Source organism: Sturnira hondurensis, unplaced genomic scaffold, assembly GCF_014824575.4.
Source record: "Sturnira hondurensis isolate 20B ecotype Veracruz unplaced genomic scaffold, ASM1482457v3 Scaffold0011576, whole genome shotgun sequence".
NCBI classification, from domain to species: domain Eukaryota; kingdom Metazoa; phylum Chordata; class Mammalia; order Chiroptera; family Phyllostomidae; genus Sturnira; species Sturnira hondurensis.
The window spans coordinates 639,200-654,668 of NW_028084207.1; the positions used below are offsets into that span (position 1 = coordinate 639,200).

The 15,469-nt window shown below is 37.4% G+C and overlaps 1 pseudogene; it reads right to left on the reverse strand.

Moving 5' to 3' along the window:
* Positions 1-3,329: 3,329 nt before the first annotated feature.
* Positions 3,330-5,186, reverse strand: LOC118996734 (amidophosphoribosyltransferase-like; annotated as a pseudogene).
* Between the last annotated feature and the right edge of the window lie 10,283 nt (positions 5,187-15,469).

Sequence of the window (15,469 nt, forward strand, 5' to 3'; positions counted from 1 at the left end):
CATGAGAGTTCCCTTTTCTCCACATCCTTGCCAGCATTTCTTATATTTTGTCATTTTGATAATAGCTGTTTTAAAGAAGTGTGAGGTGATATCTCATGGTTTTGATGTGCATTTCCTTGATGATTAGTGATGTTGAGCATCTTTTCATGTACCTGTTGGCCATCTATATCTCTTCTTTGGAGAAATGTCTGTTCAGGTCCTCTGCCCATTTCTAAATAATATATACATTTTTGCTATTGAGTTGTACAAGTACACATATATCACTGTGACAGAACAGGGGACAGAAATAGACCAACTGATTTTTTAAGGTACAATTTTTTGAGATATATTTCACATACCATATAATTCATCCTTTTAAAATATACAATTCAGCATTTTCAGTATATTCACAAAGTTGTTCAACCATTACCACTATCAAATTGCAAAATATTTTAATCACCCCAAAACAACCCCCCATTTCATTCCCTTCAAACTCTCAGCCATAGATAACCACTGATCTACTTTGTCTCTCTGGGTTTGCATATTTGGGGCATTTTATATAAATGGAATCATACACTATGTGGCCTTTTGTGTCTGACATCTTTTATTCAGCATAATGTGTTCAAAGTTCATTTATATTGTATCACAACTCAATATTTCAGTCACTTTTATGGAAGGAAAATAATTCAATGGAATAAATATAGACTTCTTTTTTTAAAAGATTTTATTTATTTTTCTTTAGAGGGGAAGGGAAGGTGAGAAGGAGAGAAATGTTAATGTATGGTTGCCTCTCATGAGTCCCCTGCTGGGAACTGGCCTGCAACCCAGGCATGTGCCCTGACTGGGAATCGAACCGCGATTGTGTGGTTCACAGGCCCGCGCTCAATCTACTGAGCTACACTGGCCAGGGCGAAATATAGACTTCTCCCTCGATATTATAGATATCATAGACTTCATCATAGACTCCATATTATAGACTTCGACTGGATATTATAGATAACGAAGAAAAAAAGAAAACTTCAATCTAAGTCTCACACCTTATATAAAAATTAGGTCAAAATGGATTGTAAGCTTAAATATAGAATGTAAAACTATAGAACTTTTTAGCCCTGGCTGGTGTGGCTCAGTGGATTGACCATAGGCCTGGGAACCAAAGGGTTGCTGGTTTTATTCCTAGTTGGGGCTCATGCCTGGGTTGCGGGCCAGGTCCCCAGTGGGGGGACACACGAGAGGCAACCACACATTGATGTTTCTCTCCCTCTCTTTGTCCCTTCCTTCTCCTCTCTCTAAAAATAAACAAATAAAATCTTTAAAAAATAGTATAAAATATTTTAGAAAAAACATGGGAAAATTTTCATGGTCTAAAGTTAGGCAAAGAGTACTTTGAATTAACACCATAAGCACAACACATAAAAGGGAAGAAATTTATGAAATAGGTTTCAGAAAACTCAAAAATGTTCTATGAAAGCCTATTAAAAAGATAAAATGAAAGAGTAACAGCAACATTTCAAAAACTAATAATTATGAAATACCTTATATTTTGGAAGAGGTGTGAAATGACGGCTTTAACAGTCAAGACTACGATAAATATTCATACACCTACTAATTATTTAAATTAACTAAATAAGCAACCCACCACACAGTTGGGAACACAAGGGACAAACTGTTGTTTCATTTAAGATTTTCTAAGGTTAGGGTCATAATTACAATCAGAACTCCATACAGACACATGTGGGGTACAACTCATTTAAGCTTTGAAGGAAATGTTGCATTTAACCCTCCTCTCTTGTTTGCCTCATATCTCCTAACTTGGCCTAGTCTCTTGCAAACATTTTATTTTATTTTTAAAGATGTTTACTTATTGATTTTTAGAGAGAGGGGAAGGGAGGAAAAAAGAGAGGGAGAGAAATATCGACGGATGAGAGAAACCTGAATCAGTTGCCTCTGGCATACCCCCGGCCAAGGAAGGACTTTGCAACCCAGGCATGTGCCCTGACTGGGAATCAAACTGACGACCCTTTGGTTTGCAGGCTGGTGCTCCATCCACTGAGCCACACCAGCCAGGGCTCTTACAAATATTGTAAATATTTTAATGGAACTGGCAAAAACTATTTGCTACCTGTCTTCTCTGACCAAGCATCCAAGGTTAACCAATATTTGTATAAAAAAGAACACCACATAGTGCTGTACTATATGAAATTAGCAAAGTTCAAGTATGAAATGGTGAAATACTTGAATAATTATGAAATAATTATTTCATAATTAAATTTCAACAGCTCTGGCCCTGGCTGGTATAGCTCAGTGGATTGAGCATGGGCCTGTGAACCAAAAGATCGCGGTTCGATTCCCAGTCAGGGCACATGCCTGGGTTGCAGGCCAGTCCCCCTGCAGGGGCCAGTTCCCAGCAGGGGTCTCATGAGAAGCAACCATACATTGATATTTCCCTCCTTCTCTCCTTCCCCTCCTTTCTAAAGATAAGTAAATAAAATTTAAAAAAATTTCAACAGCTCTGAAGAATTATTTCACAAAATTCTATAAGATTCTTGGGAAGGTATAGTACCTGGTATTCTCTTCAAAAATAGAAAAGTACCATATTTTGCCATGTATAATGTCCTCCTGTGTGCAATGCACATTCACATTTTTGGCTCAAACTTTCAGGAAAAAATCTTTCATTTAAATCCTTTAATCCAATTATCTACTTATTTATATTTAGAAACAAAACAATTGTCATATTCCAGGGTAGTATTTTTGCATATGGATGTTGTTATTGCTTTCTAGAGTTACACTTTTAGTACATAAGCATAATAAAATAATTTAAAACATTTATATAGATACAGAATTAGTGCTACCCATGTATATTGCACATCCTTATTTTTCCTTAAAAAAATGTGGGCAAAAAAGTGTGCATTACACACTGGCAAATATGTTACCTATTCTTTGTATTACTGCTGAAGATCTGAAAACAAGTGTATGAGATTTCAAAATTGGTAGCCTCAAAGTTTTACTACCTAGATTCCTAGATAGCCAAAATATTTGCTTAGAATTATTAAATTGAACAAATCACTTAAGTATAATTTTCAGAAAAACTCTATACAAAGGTAAAATGTAAGCATGTGAGATGGTTTTGACATTGTACCAACTCCAAAGTCACACTTTCATAAGGCTGTAACTTTTTAACCAACTTTATGTATTAAATAAAACATCATAAGGCTACTATTCCAATTCTACCTGGTATTCTGCAGTATGATAAACTGAACAAACACCATTTTTTCAAAACATTTCAGGTTATTTCTATTTTTTAAAAATAATGATCTCTTGTATTTTCTGATTTTAAATACTTTTATTTCTTTTCATACAAGTGAAATCAGTACTTCTACTGACAGATATGTGGCACTGTTTGCTCCTGGATATACTGTAAGATGCTCAAATTTATTGGCCATAAACTCTTCTTTTGCCTAAATGTTTATCCTCATGAAGTGTGGAAATCTTACTGGTGATAAAGCTGCTCAGATGTGTACTTCTTCTGTGTGAGATTCTTTGACAAATTTTATTGTGGTTGGAATGATATTTTTTACAAATGAATCTTCTATAGGCACAATCATTTCATCTTTAAAGTTGTCTGACAGTACTAGAAAATTTTATTTCTGAACATCAACTTCCCTTGATTTCATATTGGCTGGATGAAAGTTCTTCCATGATATCAGATTTTATACAGCACTTTCACATGTGGAAGTCCCCAGTTTCCTGAGTAACCAAGAAGAGAAGGCATAGCAAATTCAGGAATGTTGCTCCCCAAATCCTGCTTACAGGTGCTTAAATTGCAGAGTGCTGACCACAATGATATCTTGCCATTTAGTCTTCAAACATGGCATTTTATTTTGCAAAATAAGCATGCTCAAAGATACAAAGAGCTATTGGGTTTCCTTGAGACTTTAATAAATATCAAGAATTTGGACATACTGTCTGAACATTTTCATAATTTCTGTAGACAAGACTTTATGAGAGCACAATGTACCGGTAGATAAAAAACTACAAGATTCTGAAATCATCACCCACTGTTCTGTTTCTGTAGGTTTTGTCTTTGTAGGTTTTTCACCACCTTTTTGCAGTTACATTAGTTATAGGAATAGAATGACAAATGCACAACTCACATTTCTGTGACTGATAAGTAGGTGCTATGCCATGGATGACTTCTTCACTAAGTTTGTAGTCCTTGCTTCTTGCTCTGGTTTTATCTCATTCTTGAGGAGCTGTATCCACCAGTAACTGAGCAAGGAGGATCAATACCATGACACAAAGCTTTTTTTTCTTAATGAGGCTACATGTACCAACTCACCAGTATATGCCACAACTATTTTCCCATGAAGTGTTCAGTAATTCTCCAGTTCAGTTTCCTGCAGTAGTATATCATACATGCCCCATTTCAATATTTGAACTATAAATTTCTTTAAATTGTCTTCAGTAAAGACATGATTTGTGAGACCAATTGCCTTGTATGTTTTGAATGTTGGCACCAAAATCCCATCACTGGTCATAATAATCAACACTCTCCTGCTGCAGCTCCATGAACCTAGGGGTGATTTTATGTGGCACATCTAAATGCATGGGTTGTCAAGCCCAGACTATTTTAATTTTCTGTGAAGATAGACACTCATGATTTGACTTTGTAAAAAGAAGTAAGTGGAGAAAGATATCATGTTTGGAAAAGAGAAATGCCAGAGGGGCCAATTTTAGGGATATTGTATGAGTTAAGCCTGCAATAGCAGGGACAGGCCATTTTCATATTGTCATTATAATAGGGACATACTTAAGGCCAAGGTGTACCATACCCAACCCTTGCGATGGAGATGTATATCAGGTATCAGGGGCTGAGGGTAAAGGCAGGCACTTCCCTTAGTGACTGCCCTGCTTGAAGGTCAGAACTGAGGACTGTGTGTTTCTAAGAGAAATTCAGTAGGCAAAAGAGTCCCTGACACCAAACAAGACTGGGAGTATGTGTCAGATAGGAAGCTGGTGTGAAAACACACATATGCACTCATGAATTTACCTTTGCATTTTTCTATTTCCCTAATAAAGTCCCAATCCCGTCAGAAAGCTTTGTGGTTTTTCCTTTCTTTGGAAAGTACCATCCAACCTCTTTCCATCTGAATCTTATAAATTTTTCAAGGTTCAGCTCAAGTACTTGTCATGTCCTCACACGCAACCATTCATTCGCCTATTTATCTAGTCAACAAATATTTATTTTTTGTTATTAAATTATCTATTACAGATTTATACAGCTGAAAGCAATCTATAGTTTCTAAATCATTTTGGAAATATGTATCTTTTAATGTCATTTACCATATTTGGACTATGATTTTTATGACAAATATGTTATTTTTCTTAAGCACGAGGAAGGCACAAACCATGCTTATTTATCTTTGTGAATTTCACAATGACCTAAATATAACTGGCATGTAATTTTTGGATGTTCCCTGATGCCCTTGAGAAACTCCTGAACTTCACTATATCAAACACAGCCAGAATCCTTGGTGAATACTTTTCTCATGAGTCCACATTTATTAGATGAAACCATTTGTAAAAGTTTTGTACTTCACACAAATAACACTTCCAAAACAAATTTCTAGCTTGTTGAGCCGATATAACCACACCAAAATGAGCAATTAGAGTCGAGATTTCATTGTTTGTATACAGGAAAGTGGTAGATTTTTGTACATTGATTTTGTATCCTGTAACTTTACTGTATTTGTTTATTGTTTCTAATAGTTTTTGCATTTTTTCGATGGAGTCTTTAGGGCTCTTTACATATAGAATCATGTCATCTGCAAAAAGTGACACTTCTACATCTTCCTCTCCAATTTAGGTGTCTTTTATTTATTTTTCTTGCCTTATTTCTCTGGCTAGGATTTCCAGAACTATGTTGAACAAGAGTGGTGAGATTGGACACCCTTGTATTATTCCTGATTTTAGAGGAAGAGCTTTCAGTTTTACACCATTGAGTATGAGTATGGCTGAGGGTTTGTCACATATGGCCTTTACTATGTTGAAATACTTTCCTTCTATTCCTATTTTATTGAGTGTTTTAATCATAAACTGGTTTTGTATCTTATCAAATGCATTTTGCTGAATCTGTTGATAATATCATATGTTTTCTACCCCTTCTTTTGTTAATGTGGTGTAGTACATTGATTGCTTTGTGTATGTTGACCCACCCCTGTGCCTCTGGAATGGACCCCATTTGATCGTGATATATTATCTTTTTAATGTATTGTATTCAGTTTGCTAGTATTTTGTTTAGGATTCAAACATTTGTATTCATTAGAGATATTGGTCTGTAGTTTTCTTTTTTGGTGTGTTATCATTGCCAGGTTTTGGTATCAAGGTTATGTTGGCCTCATAAAATATTAGGAAGTATTGCCTCTTCCTCAATTTCTCAGTCTTGAAATCTTTGAATGTTTGGTAGAATTCACTAGTGAATCCATGTGGTCCTGGACTTTTCTTTTTTGGGAGGTCTTTGATGTTTGTTTTAATTTCCTCACTGCTGATTGGTCTATTTTCATTTTCCAGTTCTTTGTGATTAAGTCTAAGAAGATGATGTATTTGTAGGAACATTTCCACTTCTAGGTTACTGAATTTGGTGGCATATAGTGTTTCATAGTATTCTAGTTTGGTCCTTTGTATTTCTGCGCTGTCTGTGGTAACTTCTCTTTCATTTCTGATTTTGTTTATATGGGTCTTTTGTCTCCTTAGTGAGTCTATCCAGGAGGTTGTCAATTTTATTAATCTTTTCAAAAATGAGCTCTTTGTTGTATTAGTCTTTTGTATAGTGTTTTTGTTCTCAATTTCATTCAATTCTGTTCTCACATTTATTATTTCCTTCCTTTTAGTGACTTGGGGTTGCTTTTGTTCTTCTTTTTCTAGATCTTTTTAAAAATATATTTTATTGATTATGCCATTACAGTTGTCCCATTTCCCCCTTCATTCCCCTCCACCCTGCACACCTCTCCCCTCACATTCCCCCCTTTAGTTCATGTCCATGTGTCCTAATTTTTTTAAATATATTTTATTGATTATGCCATTACAGTTGTCCCATTTCCCCCCTTCATTCCCCTCTACCCCACAAACCCACTCCCACCCACATTCCCTGCCTTTAGTTCATGTCCCTGTGTCACAAGTTCTTTAGCTTCTACATTTCCCACACTACTCTTGCCCTCCCCCTGTCTATTTTTTTCCCACCATCTATGCTACTTAGTCTCTGTACCTTCTCCCATCTCTCTCCTCCTCCCACTTCCCTGTTGCTAACCCTCCATGTGATCTCCATTTCTCTGTTTCCGCTCCCAATCTAGCTGTCCTCTTAGTTTGCTTTTGTTTTAGGTGTGGTTGTTAATAACTGTGAGTTCGCTGTCTTTTTACTATTCATATTGTTCATATTTTAAATCTTCTTTTTCTTAGATAAGCCCCTTTAACATTTTATGTAATAAAGGCTTGGTGATGATGAACTCCTTGAACTTGACCTTCTCTGAGAAACTCTTTATCTGCCTTTCCATTCTAAAGGAAAGTTTTGCTGGATAGAGCAATCTTGGATGTAGGTCCTTGCCTTTCATGACTTGGAATACTTCTTTCCAGCCCCTTCTTGCCTGCAAGGTCTCTTTTGAGAAATCTGCTGACACTCTGATGGGAACTCCTTTGTAGGTGACTGTCCCCTTATCTCTTCCTGCTTCTAGGATTCTCTCCTTCATTTTAATCTTGGCTAATGTAATTATGATGTACGTTGGTGTGTTCTTTCTTGGGTCCAACTTCTTTGGGACTCTCTGAGCTTCCTGGACTTCCTGGAAGTCTATTTCCCTTGCCAGACTGGGGAAGTTAGTTCTCCTTTATTATTTGTTCAGATAAGCTTTCCACTTGTGGCTATTTCTCTTCCCCTTCTGGTACCCCTATAATTTGGATGTTGGAATGTTTAAAGGTGTCCTGGAGGTTCCGAAGCCTCTCCTCATTTTTTTTGAATTCTTGTTTCTTCCTTCTTTTCTATTTGGTTGTTTTTTTCTTTTTTTCTGATTCACTCCATTGATTTGAGTCCCAGATTTGTTTCCATCACTATTGGTTCCCGGTGCATTTTCCTTCATTTCACTTAGGGTAGCCTTCATTTTTTCATCTAATTTGTGACCAAAATCAACCAGTTATGTGAGCATCCTGATTACCAGTGTCTTAAACTGTGCATCTGATAGGTTGGCTATCTCTTGGTTGCTTAAAAGTATTGGCTCTGGGGCTTTGATTTGTTCTTCTGTTCGAGCCAGAATTTTTTGGTCTGGTCACACCTGTTATGTATGAAGGGAGGAGCCTTAGATGTTCACCAGGGTGGGTCAACCCAGTTGCTGGGCTGTGACACTGTATGTGGGTGTGGGGTCAGAGAGGGAACAAAGGTGTTTGTTGTGCTCTCTCTCAGATTTCAGTCCCCTCTGCAGCTTCCCACGAGCAAACTGGGCCCTTCTGGTGCTTCTTCCTGGTTGGGTGGGCTTGTGTACATTCTAGGACCCCGTGGGTCTTTCCAGCAAAGTCTCCTGTGAGGCTGGGAGTCTCTCCCGCCACCTCAACTCCCACAAGTGTTTTCAATCAGTGCTTTTAGGCTTTATTTCCCATTGCTGGGGCCCTGGGTTGCGTGGTCTGTCTCACTGCCCTCTTTTTGCCCGGTTTATCTGCACACGAATGTGTGACCGTGGTCTGCTGGCCACCTTGTGCACAGTGCGTTTGCTCATTGCCTCCCCATGTGCAGGCCTGCCACCCATTGTCTTTTCCTGCCTTGACCCCTCTCTGCCAGCCACTGACTTTTCCCCTCTTACTGGTCTAGATAAATGGTTCATTGTTGTCAGACTTCTGTACAGTGCAATTTTCTGCCTGTTCTGGTTGTGTTTTTGTTTTTAAATCTTTGTGGTCCTTTAATTTGGTTGTGTGAGGAGGCACAGTATTTCCACCTATGCCTCCATCTTGGTTAGAAGTCTCTTTTTCTAGATCTTTAAGAGTAATGTTGGTTTGGTTATTTGGGATTTCTCTTGTTTCTGGGGATAGGCCTGTAATGATATAAACTTCTTTCTAATTTCTGCTTTCACTGCATCCCAGAAGTTTTGATATGTCATGTTGTCCTTCTCAAAGGTACTACTGTTAAATAGATAGTAAGATTTCAAAAATGGGACAATTTTAAAAGTTGTGTCTTACCCAAAATATCGAGTCTCCATTCTGACAAAGAGGGCAACTGTATGTGCCTTTCCTATTTCATTGTTCAATTAGAATACAGCAGTTAGCAGTTTGACCTGAGGAACACCTTTGTTGAAACCAAGTTATAGGTTCTATTGACAAAAGGAACAAGTAATGACTTTGGATGAATACAGAATACCCTATTTATTATTTCTATGAGAAGAGGCACAAGCAAATTTAAGCCCAACCAGTCAGTCAAAATAAAATTATGCTAAGAACTGGAAGAGTACAGGCTAGAGAAGATAGGTTCAACTGGGATGTTTTGATAATAACTGTGGAAATTGTTGAAAATAAGGTGGCAGTGGTGGAGGGCTTCCTTTTCCTTCTTGCCTGATGTTCAATGAGAAAGCATGGGAGAAAAAGTTAGAGGAGGATTTGGGGTCAGTACCAGCTAAAAATTTCTTGACAGTAAAATCTTTTTAGAGTAAGGCATGGTGTTCAAGGGGATGTGACAGGCTTGCTTAGGGCATTTCAACATGTATTGTGCAATATTTTTGAAAGCTAATTATAGAAAGCACTCTTGTACTGGCAAGAAGCCTTTAAATGCTTCCTATCTTTCCATTTGCTATTTAACTCTATGATCACTTCTGCATTTTTATGGTTTTGTTCTAACACGTATCTGAATGGCCAGTTAGGAAAATAAAGGAGATTTTGGTTTGCTAAGCCTTGGGTCTTCAGTAAAGCAAATGTGGTAAAATGAAGGTAGAAACAATGTGTCATGAATTTGTTGTGTCAGGTAGAAAAAATGGGTGTGAGCTTTGTTAACCGGCAGGCAGTTAGTTTTAGTAACCAAAACAATGGCAGAGTAGAAGGAGCAAGGGGAGAAAAAGAATTATTTATTTGATAGGGAGTGTTGCTACTCATTGGAATGGGTTCCTTTAAAGAGCAATCCAGTTTGCTTCTTACTGTTTTTATAGTGTCTCCACAGAAGGTTAGTTGGGGGGCCAGGCCTAGGCACAACAGTGAAGTAACAAGTTTGTCTTCAGCAGCACCCTGCCCATAACTTTTTTCATTAGAAGAGCACCAAATAGGACTTCAGAAATCACCTACTTTATCATCTGTATCCTCTTTTGATAGAGGGAATAATTTAAATCTGGGAAGGGAAAAAGATTTCTCCAAGGTCATAGGATATAATTTCTAGCAAAGACACTAGAACTACATGTTTCAACTTATAGGCCAGTGCTCTTCTCAGGGCGTCGTGGTGTTTATGGTGTTCCATGCTTGCTTTTAGACACTGTCCACTCCTATTGGCTTAGTACTCTGGCTTATCTTCCAAGTAGAACCCAACAACAAACTCAGACCTTTCTCTTATCCATATATTTGTTTCACATGCATGGCCTTAGTCTTTCTCCATTGTTTCCAGAGTTCTCCACTATTCTAGGGAATAGATAATGATGCCATATTAATCTGTTCATGTGAATTAGTTTGTGACCTCTCAAGGGTAGAACTACTGTAACAGCATCTTTAACCTACAAGGAAACTCTCATGCTAGAAATTTCAATAAACAAATCAGGCTTCTGGTGGCAGTATGTTCTTTCTAGGGTTCTCCAAACCTTACCATGTATATGAGTGCCTAGTTGACCGAAGCAATGACTTGCCCTTTAAGATTTACTGGTTTCTTTACTTTCAAGGTTTTAAAGTGGCCTACTACCCATCTCTACCGGCTGTTACTTTGTATTCAAGTTTACTGTGACCTCCTAGTTAGGGCCTGAATCTTTATGAATAAATTGCCTCTTTAAAGGAAATTTTAGTGACTTACTAGCACATTGGATCTGGATAAGACATTAATCGGGCCTATTATAGATTTCTGAAAAAGAAAACCCTACAAAAAGGACACTTTGCAGTTTTATTTTAGTTTTTATTTCTGCTTTTAATCATAAATTGGCCATGTTTCACTCAAGAGCAGTTTAAATCACCCAGAAAATGTTTCCAGCCTTTATACAAAAAAGGCTGTCTTTTGGGTACTTTTTCCTATTGCAAATATTTTTGAGAAACAGACTTCTTGGCTTCTTTTGCAATAAATGTCCTTGATCCATTAGATGAAGCTGTTCTTTCTTTCTTCAAAACTAACTTATAAACATTTTAAAATATAGTAGTCTTGTAATTCCCCCTAACATATTAGAATTGTTTAATTTTTGGAGCTGCCAAGTCAGCCTGACAAAAACTGTGACATGCACACATGTATCTGAAAGTGACTGCTAGCTTTCTTTCTTCTGTTTTATAAAATTTACAGCTGAGGAGATCCACCCACCCCTGACTGACAGGATATTCTGGTTAATGGCAAGGATTTCTTTAAAGGGCTGTGTCCTAGAAAGGGCCTCTCTATAGTCAAACAGTGTATATCAGATTTTGAAAGAACTTTTTCTTCTTGGTATGCTGTACTTTGAAGAATGAAAGTCAATAAACCAAAGGTTCTGGTATGAAAAGAGATGCCAAAGTCACAAACATGTACCTGAAAGAAGTAACAGGATGTAAGAGTCAAAAGTGGAATAAAAGTTGCTGCGGATCGTTTTAGTGGGCTGAGTTCATTTCAGAGCAGAGCCAGAATATTCCAAAGGGATTGCAAAAGGACGTGTTTTTCCTCCATCTCAAACCTAAAGGAAAACAAGTGTCTTGCAGTGAAGCTTCATCGAACATAGTTTGCGCAATTTTTTTTTTACACAGTGAGAATGAGGTTACAAAATGAATAGAAGTTTAAAGTTAGCAGATAACTAGCTAGCAGGCTGAAGTCATTCTCATGTAAAATGTTTTAAAATTGAGATATGTTTGATATATTAGTTTCAGATATACTACATGATTCAATATTTGTACAGATTGCAGAAGTGATCATCAGAATGTCTAGTTACCATTCATTACCATACATAGTTACCCCAATTTTTTCTTGTAATGAGGACTTTTACAATGTTCTCTCTTAGCAACTTTCAAATATGCAATGCAGTACATACTATTAACAATAGTCACCATGTTATATCACCTCCCATGACTTATTAATGTTATAACAGTAAGCTTGTGCTTTTTGACCCACTTCACCCATTTTGACAATCTTTCATCCCCTCTCCCCTCTGGCACCCACCAATTTCTTCTCTATATCTATGAGTTTCAATTTTAGACTCTATATAAGTGGGATCATATGGTATTTACCTTTCTCTGTCTGACTTATTTTAGTTAACATAATTCCTTCAGGGTCCATTAATAGTTGCAAATAACAAGATTTGATTTTTAATGGCTGAATAGTATTTCATTGTGTACATATAAAAGCTACTATATTTTAATATCACAGCTTCTTTATCCATTTATCCACTGATGGACACTTTGGTTGTTTCAGTATCTTGGCTACCTTAAATGATGCTGCAATAAACATGGGGGTTCATATACCTTTTTGAATTAATGTTCTCAGTTTCTTTGAATAAATACCCAGAAGTGGAGTGGTTGGATTGCACGGTAGCTGCATTTTGAATTTTTTGAGGAAACACCATGCTGTTTTACACAGTGGCTGTACCCATTTACATTCCCACCATCCATGAACAAGGGTTACCTTTTCTCCACCTCCTCGCCAACTGTTATTTTTTTCCTTATGACAATAGCCTTTCTCAAAGCTGTGAGGTGATCTTCCATTGTGGTTTTGATTTGCATTTCTCTGATGATTAGTGATATTGAGCACCTTTTCATATGTCTGTTGGCCACTTGAAAATGTTTATTCAGATCCCCTGCTAATCTTTAAGTCAAATTTTTTTTGCTATTGAGTTATATGAGTTCTTCATACATTTTAAGTAAAAGTATATATATAGTCTTGATTTCTCTCCTGAAGGGACATTCAATTAGATCTCTGAAGGGCTTTTTCAGCCAGAATAATTTAGCTCCAAGGTAAACAAAAGACCTTTTCACTTCACACAAAACTAGAGTATTTTGGTTTTGTTTAAACTTGTAAAACTGCAAATATTGCGACTTTCATGCACATTCACAGTCATATTTTTGCTCCTTAATTACAGGCTCTTCAAAATGCCCAGAAGACTTATGTGTGACAGCTATATTACTCTCACAGATTTTTCCCTGATAGCTTTTTCTCTCAATAAAACTAATGTATTGGTACCAAAATGGGTTTTTATATTCCAAAGATGGAGAAGAGTTGTAGTCAAAACTATGCTAGCCTGCCTGAGCCTTTAACAACTCTTTTATACAGCTCTTGAACATTTGTTCTGTGAACAATTGAAGTTGGCTTTTCAAGTCTCTCTAAATGGATTTTATTTTATAATTGGATAAATAATGGTCGCACTGCAATATTTAGGACTACTAAGAGGACTTCAATGGGAATTGAATAGGCCAAGAGACACTTAGAGTTTATGTCTTTGAGCATAAAAACGGAGCAGGACTGTGCTGAGGGGAATGGGAGGGTAGCAGTTTCTGTGGAGATTGTCATTTGACAAATTGTGTGCAGTAGCACAGATAATTTACTACTCATTTGAATAGTCCCAGTAAGTTTCTGTTTTCTAATATAAGGAGCAAGAGACCAATATGGTGAACTGTAATAATGTCATATTTCTTGTTATGTTATATTTTATTGTTATACTTATATATTATATTTCCGATTCTGTGATCACAAACTTTTGTCCCTATAAATGTAAGGCACACTGATTAAAGATTGTGTCACCATACACTATGTGGCAATCTTAAAATAATTAAAAACAATTTTCCCTCAAAAATATTTATATTAAGTAAACAATTGAATAATGAAGAAATAGAGTCAAGGGTATGAGATGTTTACTCTTTTCGCTAGCCAAGGGTAGTTATTACTAATGCAAATATGTCTGAATCTACCACAGCTTTGTGGGTAGAAATAAAAGGTTTTTTTTTCTGGAAATCCTGGTGACACGATCCAGAAGGCTGGAGGAGGCCTTTATGGGTTGGGAATTGGTAGGCCTTAAGTCCTTTGCATTTTATGGTGAACACACACACACACACACACACACACACACACACACCATTCCTCTTCCCTAGTGCTGTAAAAGCAGAGCCTGCAAATGGTGAACACCTATCTGGACTCAGAGATGTGCTTTCAAACTGATGAGGGAGGCAGCTGCCCTCTAGAGGAGGACTGAAAAGGGGATTAGCCAGGATTTCTGTTCACAGTAGGCTGCACTTTGAGCCCTTTAGAAAATTGATAGCTTCCAAATGTTCTTTGTGTTCCCTACAATAAAGGGTCTCTGAGGCAGAGCCAAACTTAGAACTACACACAAAAGAACATTATTAAATATATACTTCCCTTCATTGTGCCTCGGCCCCTCCCTCACCCACACTGAATTGGCTAAGATTAGTTGAAAGAAATACCTTTAAAACAATGGAGAAACTGGAATAAAGACCACCACAGTGAAGTAACTCAGGGTAAAAAACAGCCATTTGAGCCTCATTATCACCATATTTGCTGGAATATGAACAGCTGTCTAACTAAAAGGATTCAGAGATTTGGTCACAAGCAGATAGTTACCTGAACTTGTATGTGAAACACTGAGGAATGGTTTTGTTGGATCCATCAAATTGTTCTTTTCTCTTTCTTTTTTAAAAAATTATTGTACTTTTCTCAATTACCATTTAGTCCCCTATGCTTCCCCCACACCACAATCACCACACTGTTCCGTGTCCATGAGTTCTCTTTCTGTTTTGCTTGATCCCTCCACTGCCTAAACTCTCTCTCCCCCACCTTAGCTGTCATCCTGCTCTCTGTCTGTGAGTCTGTTTCTTTCTTGGTCTCTTCCACTAGCCACCACATCCGGTCACCTCCTTCCCTTCCTTCCTATTCCAGACACCATTTCCCTGAGACTTGTACAAGCATTTTCCAGAGGAGTTCTTTGACTTCTTCACCTCCCATCTGAGAAGCTGGACAATCCCTGCCCAGTACTGGCTCTATTCAGTGGTCCTCTTTGTCTGTTATAGTTCCCAGATTGCTGAAGACCCATCTGGGGAAAATTGCATATCTCTGCTCATTAGCTCCACTACAAATGTGTGCTTTCCAATTTCAGCTGGATCCTCAACTCTCATCGTTAATCTTTTTCTCATCTGTAGTTGGCTCCTTCTTCCATTTCCCACTGCAGCTGTTCCAAAACTTCATTTTTCTTCTCAAGCCCCTACTTCTGGCCTTCTCACTTTGAGCAGAGGAACTACATTTTCTCTTTTCCTGAAAAATGCCAGTAGGTGAAAATTCTCCCCTTCTTCTTCATCCAATGCCCCTGTAGTCATTCATTTCTTC